The sequence below is a fragment of the Neopelma chrysocephalum genome, unplaced genomic scaffold, assembly GCF_003984885.1.
Source record: "Neopelma chrysocephalum unplaced genomic scaffold, ASM398488v2 Primary Assembly neopelma1_80b, whole genome shotgun sequence".
NCBI lineage: Eukaryota > Metazoa > Chordata > Aves > Passeriformes > Pipridae > Neopelma > Neopelma chrysocephalum.
The window spans coordinates 4,360,248-4,371,619 of record NW_020897742.1 but is presented as its reverse complement, the minus strand read 5'-3'; the positions used below and the strand labels follow the sequence as shown (position 1 = coordinate 4,371,619).

Genomic DNA, 11,372 nt, shown 5'->3' with positions numbered 1-11,372 from the left:
AGGAAAGGAAAAGCTTCACATACAAACAAAGAAAAATGAGGAATTAATTCACCACTTCCCACGGGCAGGCAGGTGTTCCGCCATCTCCAGGAGAGCAGGGCCCCATAACATGTAACAGTTACTTGGGAAGGCAAACAACATCACTCTAAACATGCCCCCCTTCCTCCTTCTTCCCCCCACTTTATATACTGAGCATGATGTCATAAGGTGTGGAATATCTGATGAGATCAGCTGTCTTGGCTCTTTCTCCTAATTTTCCAGTGACCCTCATCCTCCTTGCAAGAATGGCAGAACAAAGAGCAGAAAAGACCTTGGCTCTGTGTAAGTTCTGCTCAGCAATAACAAAAACATCCCTACATTATCACACTGTTTTCAGGATAAATCCAAAACATACCCCTACACTAGCCACTGAGAAGGAAATTAGCTCTATCCCAGCCAAAGACCTCAAGACCAGTATTTGGAACTTTGTCAACATGGAAAATGTTTTGAACGTGAGCAAGGCTTGAGTTATATGATAATTAATTCTACTCTTTAAAACAGTGGTGGCTATTCTCAATCAGCATTTTATTTCAGTCCTTCTACTTTATTCAGGTACCTCTAAATTTCTGCAGTGACAAGAACATGGAGGAAGCTAATATACCTGGAATTGCCTATTCTTCTTTTACATTCACAATAATAAAATTAAATTGTTTGTGCTGCTTTTCAGATGTCGGGTGTTACAAAGTGTTTTACAAAATAATGAATTAAAGGTTGGTAGCGCCGTGCCCAGTAGGCAAATAGAGCTTCTATTATGCTACAATTGTTCACACATAGATGTAGAATTGCAACCTGATTTTATATTGAGAGCATGAATGGAGGGGACACTGAGGTTGTTCTCTACTCATTATATACAGTTCCAACAGCTCTAAAAATTTTCAACTGAATAGAAGGTGTACAAGGCAGAAAGAACAGTTATAGATGAAGAAATTAGCAATATCTATGTTTTGCCATTAGTATATTTAAACCACCAGAACTAGCTAACATAAAGCCTATGTTGGCATTGTGATTTGTCAATATGCAAAAAGATTGTAGTCACAGAGAAAAAAATGTTCAACCGTATTCAAAATTTGTTTGCAAATTACCATATCCAAATTTATCATCAATATAAAGAAACTATTGTAAGTGAAGTATATGAGTTCTGTTAAGTGCTAATGTAGATCTGAATAAATAATTTATTCAGTGCCCCCTTTGTCCAGACTTCTCACACTAATTCCATCTGGTCCCTTTCTGTCCCACTTTAATATTTTTCTTTTTACTGTGAGTTGAAATCTTTCTCCTGCTGTATCATCTCATAGAGAAGTGATTTATGTAAGAAACTAAACATTTTTTATTAACAGGAGATTTAAGTCCTGATTTAAAGGGAAGGACTGCAGATAGGGGGAGCAGTTGTTAGTTGGAGGTCTCCCCATCCAGTTTACTACAGAAAGGCTTTTGTAAGCCTTCCCAGGGGAAACTGCCTCCAAGCTTCCACCAGCTCTGGTATCGGGTCCTCCAGGAGCTGCAGGTGGATCTCTGCTCCCCTGTGGACCCCCATGGACTGCAGGAGCACAGCTGCCTCACCATGGTCTGCACTATGGGCTGCAGGGGAATTTGGTCTGGCACCTGGATCACCTCCTTCCCCTCCTTCTTTACTGACCCTGGGGTCTGCAGCATTGTTGCTCTCACATTTTATCACTCCTCTCCATTTGTCTTTCTTTAGCAGTTTTTTTCTGCCTAAGCCTGTTATCCCAGAGGCACTGCCACCATCAATGATGGGCTCAACCTTGGCCAGCAGTGCCTTCATCTTGAAGCTGGCAGCTGGCTGGCATTGGCTCTGTCAGACATGGGGGAAGCTCCCAGTAGCTTCTCACAGAAGCCACCCCAGTAGCCTCCCCATTACTAAAACCTTGTCATGCATACCCAAAATATGGATTTTGAGAAAAATATCTAGCTTTTGGCCAGACCTTTGAGATTAACACAGAAAGTGGTGGCAATAAAGGTAATGATAGAAAAGGACAGCCAAAGGCTACAGGATCTGCTCTTTAGAGAAGAACATCACATTTCTATAGTTGTGACCTACCCCTGCCATCAGATTATAAAAATAATTTTCAATTAATAAATTTGGTATTGAATACATTAAGCCAATTACAACAATAATTGCATAACAATAACCTAAATATTAGATAGCTATTCTGAAAAACACAGAGGAAAATAAAACACTAAAACGTCAGAACAGTTATTCCTGTAAGGTCCAGCAGTGATCTATGCCTATATGGTAATGTGATATATGTGTTAATAATTGCTTTGCAGCTTTTGATCACTACACTGTATTGTTACCTAGCCATGGGATTGAATTTGAATTGAGAAAATTGAAACCCCATGCACTGAATGAGTATAATAGACTGCTCTGTGTGTAAACTACATTTATTTGGCTGCAACCAGCAAGATAAAATACTTAATCTAAAAAAAAACTAATAATCACAAAACAGAAATTCATCACTATAACTCATTTCTCTGGTATGTTACAAATTAAAAAATAAACACTAGAGGAAACTATACACAGAGAATCCCAGAGGCTCTTAAACAATTCAAAACGGATCATAATTTAATAGCTGAACAACTGTAATATTACTTTATTGATGGATTATGCTCATAAATTGTGACTGTGTGGGTAAATTATATTTTTTAAAAAATCAGAAGCAAATAATAGAAATATATTTATAATGCTGCTATCGAAATTCAGTTCTTAAGTTTCATAATTTTGTGTTTACCTTTCTCATGAAAAAGTTTCACACCACAGTTAAACAGTCATTATTCACCTCTAATTCATGTAGGTGTTCATCCTGCTTTCACTGAAATTAGGAGCATAATTTTATATATAAATGGTAAAAATATTTTTTCCATTTGATGGAAATATACTGGATTTAAAATAAGATATATATTTTAGATAGCAAAGATTATGCGTTTTAATATAATACAATACAATCATAGAATCATAGAATCATTTAGATTGTAAAAGGTCTCTAAGGTCATTGAGAACAACTGTTAACCCAGCACAGCCAAGTCCACCACTAAACCATGTCCCCAAGTGAGACATCGACATGCCTTTTAAATATCTCCAGAGATGGTGACTCAACCACTTTCCTGAGTAACCTCTTCCAATGTTTGATAACTCTTTCTATGAAGAATTTTTTTCCTAATACCCAATCTAACATTTCCCTGGCACAGCTTGACACTCTGTCCTCTCCTCCTGCTGGTTACCTGAGAGGAGACTGACCCCCACCTGGCTACAACCTCCTTTCAGGGAGTTGCAAAGAATTATGAGGTCTACCCTGAGTCTTCTTTTTCTCCAGGCTAAACATTCTCAGATCCCTCAGCCTCTACTCATATGATTTACTCTCCAGACCCTTCACTAACTTTGTTGCCCTTCTCTGGACATGCTCCATCACCTCAATGTCTTTCGCATAGTGAGGGGCCCAAAACTAAGCACAGGATTTGAGGTGCAGCCTCACCAGTGACAAGTACAGAGGAACAATGACTTCCCTGGTCCTGCTCACCACACCTGATACAAGCCAGGATGCCATTGGCCTTATTGGCCACCTGGGCACACTGCTGGCTCATGTTCAGCTGGTATATTTTTTACTAAGGGAGAAAAAACATGGATATTTCTATAAATAGAGTTATAAGGAAAATGAATACTCAGTTTAATATGAATTACTCACACAGACTCTCATACTGATTAATAAAATAATCTTTATTCTCTGAATTAAACTACTGTGGTCTAAGAGTACATTAAATTTGAAGACTCCTTTTCAAGAACAAATTTATTTGTCTTGGAAATTCTCCTGCAGACAAACTGCAAGACAGTCTTTGCAGTGGGTATACAGTTACATTATTGTCTAGTCATAGTCAATAGAAAATAGACTATCACCTTCCTGATGAAAGTTAGAATACCTATTGATCTATTGATTTACTTGTTAAACTAACTTACAAATTTTCTGCTCTTGCAAGCATTGGTACCTGTATAACTGGTCCAAAAATAGTAAATGGTATCACTTTTCAAATTAGGTTTTCTTTAGGAAATCTTACACACCCCAACTTGTTCAATGGGCCACCCCTCCTTGGCCCTCAAAATCAGCATATCCACAAAGTAGAATGATATAAACATAGTCTCCAAAGATCCTTTGGATTTTCCTTTGTCCTTGGAAAGAGGTGAGAAAAAAAATTTTTTTACACTTAGTCAATATTTACCTACCTATTTTAACTATGACAATAAATGGTAGTGGGGGATAGAGTGAGACCGTGAAAAGGACAAGAATAGCTGCAAATTTAATAGTTGTAGTTGTTAGTCTCAGTTAAGCCAAATTATACAAATATTTCCACCCTTGATATTACATAGGAATAGCCATATTAGATTTGATTATATAAATCATGGTATAATATAATCAGGTATATTTAAGTGCTTAAATAACCACAATCTGCAATTCTTTAATTATAGAGCTTGTAAACTCAAAGAAGGATCTTGTTGATGTTGATAAACAGAAGAGTACCACAGCAATGACAAAAAATCCAATTAAATGTAATTTACAGGTGACTGGGAAGATTCACAATTAATTGATGGTCAAGCAGGAATTTGAAAGAATTAGAACTATGTTGTGTCTAAGCCTATTACACCTGACACATTCTGAACTGCATGTGAAAAAGCTGTAACTCTTACCTTTGTGTGCCTTACTAACATTTAAATAGAAAATTAAAACATTTATAAGCATTTATCAATTTTCAGTTGTATAAGCACTCGGTAAAATATAAACCAAGATCTTTTCACATCATGGGAGAGAATATAAAATCAAATGAACATGCACACAGATTTTTTTTATGCTAGTAATGACCAGTAAATCAGACTTCAGAAAATCTCTCTGTTTTTACTTGTCATGCTAGCAGTAGCTTAAAAATTATCATATCTATAAAGGATGGGAATGAAGCTCTCAATTCTACTCATACTTTTTACATAAAACAGTTATTGGATAAAAAAAACACCCAGAATCAATCCAGGGAAGGAATATATCTCACCCTTGATGATTCTCCTCAAAATTTTTCCTCATTAAAATAATTTCTAAAAATTCAAATTTCTTCTTTTCTTTAAAACAGATGAAAGTGAACCAGCTGTTTTCCATTCATGATTATAACCACCTATAGGTATAAAAACTGTGTTTTTTAAAATCTACACACTTGTTCAGGCATAACTTCACTCTAACTGAATTAAAAAAAAATGTAAACTCCTTAGCCTTTTAACTTTACAAAAATATTTAATATATACATCTCGAAGAGCCTATCCATCACATATGATTATGAATATGAGGAGTATGTATGCATTGAAACATCAGTTGAAGCTAATCAGAATTCATGCTTTTTTGTTGAACTGCATAAAGATTTAAGCAAACTCAAAAAATAATACCATGAGAACTATTTTAAGACATAAATATCTGGATGTGAATCCAAGAAGTAATGAGCAACGTATTGGTAGTAAACCTTGCTATTTACCATATTGAAAATATATTCTACTTGAATTTCATCTTATTAGCAAAATATGCTGTATTTCTTTTAAGTAGTGGCAAGGACATCATAGTTTGCTGTGCTCAATCATGTATACATATGAATGCTATTTAACGAGCTGGAAATGCAAGCAGATTATTTTTTTAGTTATCATTTACTGAAATGGTGAATTTCTCTAGTGTAAGAGTGCAATTATAACCACCTGATCATATTCATCATCTGCTCCCAAACAAGTTGACAAGATAAGAAGGCTTACATTTAAAATGCTCCATCAGACTAGAAGATTTTTATACAAGGATTATAATAATCCCAATTTAGAATAGAGATCAAAGTCTATATTTTGTGACCTCAGAAGATACTTGGACTACCTTTTTCCTGTATTGTGAATCAGGTAAAAGCAGCAATAATGGAGTTTCAATCGTTTATCAAAAATTAATCATAATCCAGATAGCTGTGTCACTAAATTGTGATTGGAATTTGGCATTTATGGAAATTTTGTGTGCAAGATGATTTTTTATAAATTTATCCTTTAGTTTTATACACAATTTGAAAAGACAATAATTTTTTCTTCCTATTAGAGGTAACTAATTATGAATTATAACTGTATTTTAAATAATAAAATTAATTTATAGATTTTTTTTCCCAATTCTCTTTAGACTTTAAATAGGACAGGAAACCAAAAATCATCAAAATTACTCTATATGAGTAATTACCTTTGTATTGCATCCAGACATTTATTTTTTGAGAAATAGATATACTGTCATTTATAAGTCTCTTGATACAAGAAAGTCAAATGGAAAGGGCTTTTTACATCTGTTCAATACTTTCTGTTATTTATATCATAATCCAATTGTTGATGTCTTATCTATCTCAGAATGTAAGGTATGTGAACCAAACTGCAATATAGCTGAATTACTCTGGTGACAATGCTTAGGCCAGGTGAAAATTCTTGCTGGTCCATACATTTTCAGTCATAAGAGCAAAAAAGTGAGGCAAATAAGGGTTTGGAAAATTGCAGTGAGATTTGTTGCAGGAAGTTAGTCTGTTACATGAAAATATCCTTTCTATTATATGAACACTTAAGTGTCTAGACTTCATATTTTCAGGAATAAATCAAATACAACTTATTCTATCTCTAACTTAATTGAAATAAAAAAAACACAAAAAATTATTTGTTATTGTTAATTATATTTTTAACATTAATGTCATAACTGTCATGATTTTTTGAATGGACAAGAATGGCAATCTCAGGACTTGAAATTCACTTCAGGCAATGGTCACAGAGGAATATTGTATTAGTTGAGAACAGAGAAATCTATTTCTCATGATTTAATTAAAAAGAAAAATTAAAAATTAAAACTATGAAGAACAGTCTTTGCTGTACTAAAATGGGAGTGATTATACCAAAGAAAATTAAGTAATGTTAATATAGGAGTAATTACTGAAGAGCCATGATAAACTTATCGAGAACTAGTCAGTGTTCCTGAAAATCTTTTGAGACAGAATGACTGACTTGACTGATTCTGTGGTTTATAGTTTTACTTTACTCAAGCTGTATGAAGAATGTATTAATTTTCAGGTATTTTAATTCCCTTCTTCTTCTCTTGTTGCTTCATACTGAAATGAGCCAAATGAAGCCATTTAAAATAATTTTTGCAAAATGAAATTTGCCCAAAAGATCAGATTTTTAATAAGGCTTCACTGAAAAGAACAAAAAAATATATAACCTGAAATTTCATTTATTTTCAGCAAATACTCTTCCACAAACGTTTCAGTTTTGACATCACCATTAAAAATAAATTTAAAAAACTCTATCCCATATCCAGTCTTCTCATTTTTTCTAGTCAGAATAGCCCTTGATCCTTTTCTAGGGTGAAAAATGAACCAAAAAGGAAATAGTTGTTCAAGAAGGAAGATTCTGAACAGAGAATGAATATGTTTAAGCAATAGTTTGATATTTTTCTAACAGGAATCATAAAATTTTTCAACCCAATTCTAAAAAGAATTGCAGTAAGTCAAAAATTAATTTTTCAGCATATAATATTTTCACCTGCAAGTCTTTGTCAGACTCTAGCAACCTGAAAATTTAGTTGCTTCATCACTCACTTTTGTTGATCCACTAATCACTTGCAATGACTGTTGCTGTTGCTCTCCCTCCAGTCTCTCAGTGATAATGCAGCATATGGTTTTCCTTACAGTCTTGTGGCCCCTATACAAAACCAAAAATATCACCACAATAGGATTGCAAACACTGATTTAATTCCTCCAAGAATTGCTAGTTCAGAATAGCTGAAAAGGGATTCAGGTTCCTATATACATTTACACTTTCAAATAGACACTATCCCAATACGCTTCTACCAAGCTGCCCTAGTCTAACCTCTTGTTTCAATATTTTTCCTACTCTTTCTTGCTGCTTCCACTAGCAGAACACATGCCTTTAACGTCTCTTAAAAGCTGGAGATGCTTTATAGCCATATAGCCATTCCATCTCTGTCTTGATGGAAAGAGTATATTGAATACTTTTATCTTTTTTTGTTTATTTAAAAAAAATTTAGAAAATTAAACCAGACAGCTTTCCAGCTCAACTAGGATGGAAATCATATCACAATCAAGCATAGGTAGAAGAAGGAGAGCAGGTGGGTACAGAGATAAGAAGGATCTTGGCAGTTCCAATATGCATGAGTTCACAATGGGAAGGTAGTCATTAGAGTACATCATCAATTCTTTTTTATAGCCATGCATCATCTACCCTCCTTGTTGAGATCATAAGGCTGTTGTTGACTCAAAGGGTTAACCACAGTTTTTCATAAAATACTCTACTACATAATGCCGATGTGACTGCAGACTCAACTCCATTGCTGATCCTTTGGTACCTTTGCCACCCCATCCTTTTGCAGCCCACAAATCACTTCTATAAGAGGTCACTGCATGTCCAGAAGCTCCCAAATTACCTCTCATGTTAGGACAATGGACACCTGAAAGACTCATGCTCTTGCCTGATGTCATTTCATCGATATGGCACCTGCTATTAGCAAATCCAAAACAGTAACTGCTTCAAATGAATTTATCCTGCTTTGCTATCCATTTTATACTGTGCATTTGTTTTTAATAGAGCCTTATGTGGTTCATTGCTCACTGTGGAAGTGTAATCATATTTTTTGGCCCTTCATAGTAAGTCAGTATCAATGACAAAAAGACCAGAGCTGAGAAAAAAACTCTAGAGCTGCCAAATGCAGGTTTTGGATCCCAAAGGCTGCAGGGATTTAAAATACAGCTGAATCTGGATTCCCAGCTACAGGCAGAAGCTTCAGGCCAGTGGCTGCCAGAGGCCGCACTGTGAGCATTCACAGACATCAGGGGACAGAAGGAAATAGGAAAAAATTATAGGGACTTTTTTAATGACTTGCATCTGCTATCTATGAAATTTCCCAATGTAGGCAAAGAGCTGTCAGAAATTTACATAAAATTTTCAGCCAGGATATCCCTTGTGATTTTTTTGATTCACACAGATGAGTGAACCAGACTCAGCTGACACAGGTAGTAGCCATGGCTTTACTTTATCTTCTGCTCCTGTTCTTTTTTATATGTCCCTTTTGCTTTTGCAAATACTAAGTAAGGAGACTAAGAAAAGAAGAGTGATTTAAGTCCATTCCTCCATGAAAAACTTATTCCCTGGCCATCTGGCAACTCCTTAGGTGGTAACTAAAGATGTTCAGTGATAGATGAGGTCGCATTTGTGAACTTTATGAGCCATGGTAGTAAGAATCTAAGTGCCCTGCCAAGTAACAATGACATAAAGGCTCATTAATCTTGTCTAGACCAGCACCACTGTTATAGAGGGTTGTTTCCCTGTCCTGCTCTAGGAAGGTGATGTGAACTGAGCCACCATGTATTTTACTAGGCATCTGACAGTGGTGATAGCTGTCCAAAGAGACAAAAAAAAAATTCCTATAAAATGGTGGAGTACCATCCTTCTTAGTTGCTGAAGCATAACTGTTGGGGAGTCTGGATACATAGATGTGTGTGTTGCCAGTATAGTCAGAGAAGCTGGGAGGTTTGCTTGGGCAAAGCCTAATGTGACTGCTCACAGCACTACTGAAAGGTAACATGGATCAGGAACAGGTGATGTTACTTTCCAAATAATTTCTCAGTCCTTGAACTGACCATCAGCAGAAATGGAAGTTGAGGTTGCAAGCTTCTAAATGAACCATTTAAGTTTTCTTCTTGACAGCCACTCTTATTGCTACACTGGTCATTTTCCAATTTCTTATGCACAGAACACAATTTTTCTAATCCTGTAGTTTTTCTTCTGCTACAGTTTCCCCATATTTTGCACAGTGACCCTGTGCAACAAGGCATCGTTGTTCTAATGAAACAAATAATGGAGGTAAATGGTAGCAGTTCAGTTTAATTTTCACCTTTCCCCCCCCCCTTTTTAATAAGTACAGACCCGCCAATTTGGGGTAGTGTACCACTGACTGTGAACAGCTCAGTTCAGGTATAGAGCAGAGCTTCTTAGAGCAATGTCACTGATAGATGCTGCTTGTTGCTACTGCTGCTGGCATGGTTGCCCAAGGCAGAAGATAAAAATGTTGCAGTGCCATTAGTGTGCTCCAATGAAGCTGTGGATTAGTCCCACTTTGGGATAGAGGACTCATTTTACAGGGGTTGATCTGACCATCAGAGCAGACAAAGGACCCTCTCAAAGTGATAATATAAAATGAGTCATAACAAACCTCACAGGAAAAGCAAGAATGGCTGAATACAACAGTGTGAGAGGGAAGGCAGCCTATCTGTGGTGCATGCTCACAAAATGGAACCCTCTACCTTCTTGCAAGTCCACTGGTTCCTGCTTGTAAGAGTCGTGTACCAATGCTATTTACAGTCTCCGCTTTCCACAAATTGAAGATCTCTAGTGCATGTATCCAGTACCAATTAGCATCAAAGCAAAGTTTTGTTGTCTACCACATCCTTTGTAGGTTTGTCTGGTACTGAATAAAGCTCCTTTCACCTTTTACTGTTTCATTTTATGTATCTTCATGAGTTGCTCTTGGTTTAAATTTCAGTTCTTGAATGTCTATTTTTAATCAATATTCAGTATATTTAAGACTGTGTTCTTATGGTAGAACAGAACTTCTTTAAATTAAGTTTTCTTTTTTTGTATTTCAGTAAGTATTTTCTGAGATTTGTTTTCACTTCCATCCAGATTTAATAGCATTCAAAGCTGTGTTTCAAAAAAGTCAGAAGAATCACAGTTTACATATATAAGTCTTTAATGTCTCAAAACACTAAACTCTGAGTAGTTCCGAATTTGTTAAAACTCATTTATAAACTCATTTTTAATTGATCATTAACGAAACTATTCTCTTTTCTTCGTAATGATTTTAGGAGAGGTGGCTCTTCTGAATTTTTTGAATAGGTCAGATATTGCCAGGTAACTAATTCTTTAGAGAATATAAATAAATAAATATAAATTATCTCTCATAGGTTTCTGTATTAATTACCTTTCCCGTAACATTAAGAGACTTTACTATATTGCACAATCATTCTTAATATTCATAGAATCATAGAATGGCTTGGGTTAAAAGACACTATAAAGATCATCTAGTTCAAACCACCCTACTGCCCACAGCTTCTCTGGGCAACTTGTTCCAGAGCCTTACCACCCTTCCTTATGTATAAACTAAACCTGACCTCTTTCAATCCAAAGGCATTCCACTCTGTCCTATCATCACCTGCTTGCATAAAAATTGTTCTTCTCTTCTCTTCTCTTCTCTTCTCTTCTCTTCTCTTCTCTTCTC

At 35.6% G+C, this 11,372-nt stretch overlaps 1 long non-coding RNA gene across 1 annotated transcript in view; it reads left to right on the top strand.

Annotated features, from left to right (window-relative positions):
- The first annotated feature begins 255 nt into the window (after positions 1-255).
- LOC113970848 overlaps positions 256-11,372 on the top strand; it is a 13,687-nt gene continuing 2,570 nt past the window's right edge. The window contains exon 1 of the long non-coding RNA XR_003535353.1: positions 256-321. This is a non-coding gene — a long non-coding RNA (uncharacterized LOC113970848). The remainder of the gene's footprint in view (positions 322-11,372) is intronic.